We start from the raw sequence: 4,787 nt of genomic DNA on the forward strand, positions 1-4,787 counted from the left end.
GGGAGGACATACAGATGGTCTACAAACATATGGAAAGATGCTCAACACCTTTAATCATCAGAGATGCAATTGAAAACTACAATGAGATATCACCTCACAATGGCCAAAATGGCCATTAACAAACAACAGTACTTAGGAGAATGTGGAGAAAAGAGATCTCTAGAAAAACTTTTGGTGGGAATGCAGACTGGTACAGCCACTGTGAAAAACAGCATGGAATTTCCTTACAAAATTAAAAATGGAACTGCCTTTTGACCTAGCAATTCCACTGTTGGGATTATACTCTAAGAATACTGAATCACCAATTCAAAAGAGCCTATGTACCCCAATATTCATAGCAGCACAATTTACAATTGCCAAATGTTAGAATAACCTAGGTGCCCACCAGTAAATGAGTGGATCAAAAAACTGAGGTACATTTACACAATGGAATACTACAAAGCAGAAAGAAAGAAGGAACTCCTACCTTTTGTGACATCATGGATGGAACTAGAGAATTTATGCTGAGTGAAATAAGCCAGGCAGTAAAAGACAAATACCATATGATCTCATCTATAAGAGGAAGCTAGTGAACAAAATAAACTAATGAACAAAATAGAATCAGAGACACAGAAACTATGAACAGATTGACAGCAACCAGAGAGGATGGAGGATGGACTAGTCAAAGGATATGTATGAATGACACATGAACATGGACAACAATATGAGGATTGACTGTGGGAGCAGGAGGTGGGCTGGATGGAGGAGGGCAAAGGGGGAAAAATTGGGATGACTATAATTGAATAACAATAAAAAATTTGAAAAAATAAAAAAATAAAAGATAACCCATTTTGCCACTTCTCCAAAGAGTTACAAAGGACATGCACAGACAAAATGATTACACTTGGTGGGAGAAATAAGGATAATATCTCAAAACAGTATGTAGACACAAAGACATCAGTAAAAGCAAATACATAGGTACTTATATATCTAGTATTATTGTTACAGCATTTTTAACTCTAACTCTAACTTTTTTGTACATGTTTTAAGATTCTAATATATATTTTTAAATTAGTCTAAAAGATAAGTAGTATTATAACTCTATATTTTTGTTTCTACACTAATTAACAGACTAATGCATTAAGAAAACAATTATTATGTTATTTTTCAGACACACAATGTACAAAGATGCAATCTGTGACATTAATAACTGAAAGTGATGAGGACTGTGATGTAAATAGGAAGAGTTTGTGTAAGTTATTAAAATTAAATTTGTACAAATTACAAATTCAAATGTTATAACTTTATAGGATGTTAAATGCGTGCCCACAGCAAGCACAAAGAGAATAGGTATAAAATATACACAAAAATAATTGAGAAGCTACTTAAAATATTACACCACAAAAAATCAACTAAATAAACAGTAATGCAGGAAAAGATTGACAAAAATTATATAAGACATATAGAAAACAAATAGCAAAATTACAGAAGCAAGCCCCTCATTATGAGAAATTATTTTCAATGTAAATGGAGTAATCTCTCCTATCAAAGATAGAGATTCTCAAAATCAATTTTTAAAAAATACATTCCATCTACATACAATTTAAAACAGATTTTTATCTGAAGACATGAATAGGGTGAGAGTAAAAACAAAACCCAAAAACATATTCCATGCAAATCATAACAAAAAGAGGGCAGGGTGGCTCTATTAATATCAGACAAAAAAATCAACTTTAAATAAAAAAGTATAAGGGCCAAAGAAGAATATTGTGTATTAATAAAGCAATAAATAACAATAATATACATTTATGCCCCAATAACAGATTATCAAAATGAATAAAACAAAAATTGACAGAATTAAAGGAAGATATAGGTATTTGTACAATCACAATTGGAGACTTCAATACCTTATTATCAATAATAGTTAGGAAATCCAGGCAGAGACAAGTAAGGAAAAAAAGGTCTTGAAGAAAACAATACATCAATTAGATCTAACAGTGGAATACAACACTCTCTACCCAGCAAAGAGAGCAGACACATTCTTCACAAAATGCATATAGGATGCTTTCCAAGATAGAATATATGAGTATATTGGGCCACCAATTAATCTCAATACATTTAGAAAGATAGATATCATATTAAATATCTTCTTCAACCAAACAGAATGAAGTTAGAAATCTCTCACATGGAAAACTGGAAATTTCACAAGTTTGAGGTTATGAAATAATACACTCTTAAAACAATCAATATAGTTAGATAAATACAAATTAAAATAAAAGCACAACACACCAGAACCTATAGAACACAATAAAAGCAGTGCTCAGGAGAAATTTTTAGCTATAAATGGTTACACTAAAAAAGAAGAGACTTCCAGTCAATATGGCAGAATAGATGAATGCTGTGCTCCTCTCCTCCCACATTCACATCAAAATTACAATTAAATTATAGAACAACCATCCCTGAGAATCACCTGAAGATTAGCTAAACAGAACCCCTATAACTAAGGATATAAACAAGAAGCTATGTAGAAGGGGCAGAAACTTGAAATGGGGTAGTCCAACACCCACATGTGGTATGTAAGAATCAGGAAGTTATCTTGGCTGAGGAAATACTGCCTGAGGAAAGAGGGGTTCCAGCAACTAGACTGTGCAGAGATGAATTGAATTGTCTGGCTTCAGGACAAACACTAGAGAGGAAGGTCTCTACAAGACTAAAGTGCAGGCAGGCACCATTACTCCCTTGTTGAATTCCCTTCCTCCCCTCACCCCCCACCATCCTGTAGATATAGGCAGGCTCCAAATCTGAGTCTCCTTAATCTAGCTAACACTGCTCTTGCCCCACTATGGTAATTCTGAGACCTCACCCTAACCTATTCAGCAGTTTTTCACATGCTATAGCCACTGTCAGTGCTGAGAACATTCCTAAAAACTGCAAGGTCGGAAACCCCAAATAATCAGGAACAGGCTTGTGCCCTATGTCTCTTGCTAAGCAGCCCCATGTACGGCACTAGTGGAAGCCAGACTTGGGTCACAGTGTGCCTCCAGGTGCCTCTAAGACCAACACAAACAGCTACCAACTGCAGATCATTTTATAACTACTATCAAGCAGTTCCCAACTGGGGAAAGGCAGCAGATGACACTGGCCTGAACCTCCCAGCAAGCCCCAGAATCAACACATGAGAGCCCGCTCCAAACCACAGGAGAGCACCATCCAATTAATGCCACAAATGACACACACAAAGGGTAGACAGACAGGTAGGTAGAAGAGCCCTGCTGAAGCAAATTTCCACTCTGTGGGATCAGCCCCCACACAACAGCTAATCTGTTGCAATCATGGCTTGTCCTCACAGCTTGTCAGCCTAGAAGTTAATCCTCCTCACTGACTGCCAACAGCAATCAGGGCCTCACTGTAATTAGAGATCACACACAACACACACTTATATGAAAATAAGAAAAAATATTTTAAAATGAAAAGTACCTGGCTCATGTGAAAAAGGAGACTGTGCCATTGGACCCCAGAGGACATCTACTACTTAAGACCACCCTGCCAAGGCTGAGAGATGAGGCAGATAAACCTAATACATAGACATAAGCACAGAGAGGCAGTCAAAATGAGGAGACAAAAAACAAACAAACAAATAAATGTCCCAAATGAAAGAGCAGGATAAAAATCCAGAAAAGAACTAAATTAAATGAAGGCAAACAGTCTATCAGAGTCCAAGTACAAAAGACTAATTATAAGGATGCTCAATGAATTTAGGGCAAGATATATCAGTGAGAACTTTAATAAAAAGATTTTTAAAATAAGAAAAGTATAAAACATAAGAAATGATTCTGTCATAAATTAAGAACATAATAACTGAAATGAAGAATACAGTAGATGGAATTAACAGTATATTAGATGAAGAAGAGTATCAAATCAGTGATTTGAAAGATAAGGCAGTGGAAAAAAATTCAATGTGAACAGCAAAAGAAAAAATATTTTAAAATGAAAAGAGTTTAAGGGAATTCTGTGACAACATCAAGCATACAAACATTCACATTATAAGGGTAGCAGAAGGAGAAGAGAGAGAGCAAGGGATTGAAAACATATTTGAAGAAATAATGATTGGAAACTTTCCTAATCTAGTGAGGATTATAGACATACTAGTCCAGGAAGTGCAGAGATTCCAAACAAGATGAACCCAAAGAGACTCACACCCAAACACATCATAATTAAAATGCCAAAAGTTAAAGACAAAGAGAGAATCTTAAAAGCAGCAAAAGAAAACAGTTAGTTAATTACAAGGGAATTTCCATAAGATTGTCACCTGATTTCTCAACAGAAACATTTCAGGCCAGAAGGGATTGGCACAAAATATCCTGGGTGATGAAAAGCAGGACCTACAAGCAAAATTACTTTACCCAGTAAGGCTATTATCTAGAATTGAAAGAGATAAAGAGCATCACAGAAAAGAAAATGCTTAAAAGGGTTTATTACCACCAAATCAGTATTATAAGAAATGTTAAAGGTATTTCTTTAAAATGAGGAAGGAATATGTAAAAATACATGAATAAAAAATATTTCAAAGAGAAAAACGTCTCACTGAGAAAAGCAAACCCATATTAAGAGCAGTGAATTAATTAACCCTAAAGCTAGCACCAAGGTTGAAAAACAAAAGTAGGGAGATCATATGTAATTACAATAGTAAATTTAAAAATGTATACAAACACACAAAACACAAACAAATAAAAATAATGACATAAAAATAATGACAAAAACATAAATAAGGGTAGAAGTAAAAATGGCAGTGAATCTAGAATGTGGTT

General features: G+C 34.8%; 1 long non-coding RNA gene across 1 annotated transcript; it reads left to right on the plus strand.

Moving 5' to 3' along the window:
* Positions 1 to 401: 401 nt before the first annotated feature.
* LOC118496991 lies at positions 402 to 4,110 on the plus strand. Its single transcript, XR_004899533.1, has 3 exons — positions 402 to 413; positions 1,290 to 1,292; positions 3,975 to 4,110. It is a non-coding gene; the product is annotated as an uncharacterized LOC118496991 (long non-coding RNA).
* Positions 4,111 to 4,787: the final 677 nt, after the last annotated feature.

Source organism: Phyllostomus discolor, chromosome 10 (genome assembly GCF_004126475.2).
Source record: "Phyllostomus discolor isolate MPI-MPIP mPhyDis1 chromosome 10, mPhyDis1.pri.v3, whole genome shotgun sequence".
NCBI classification, from domain to species: Eukaryota; Metazoa; Chordata; class Mammalia; order Chiroptera; family Phyllostomidae; genus Phyllostomus; species Phyllostomus discolor.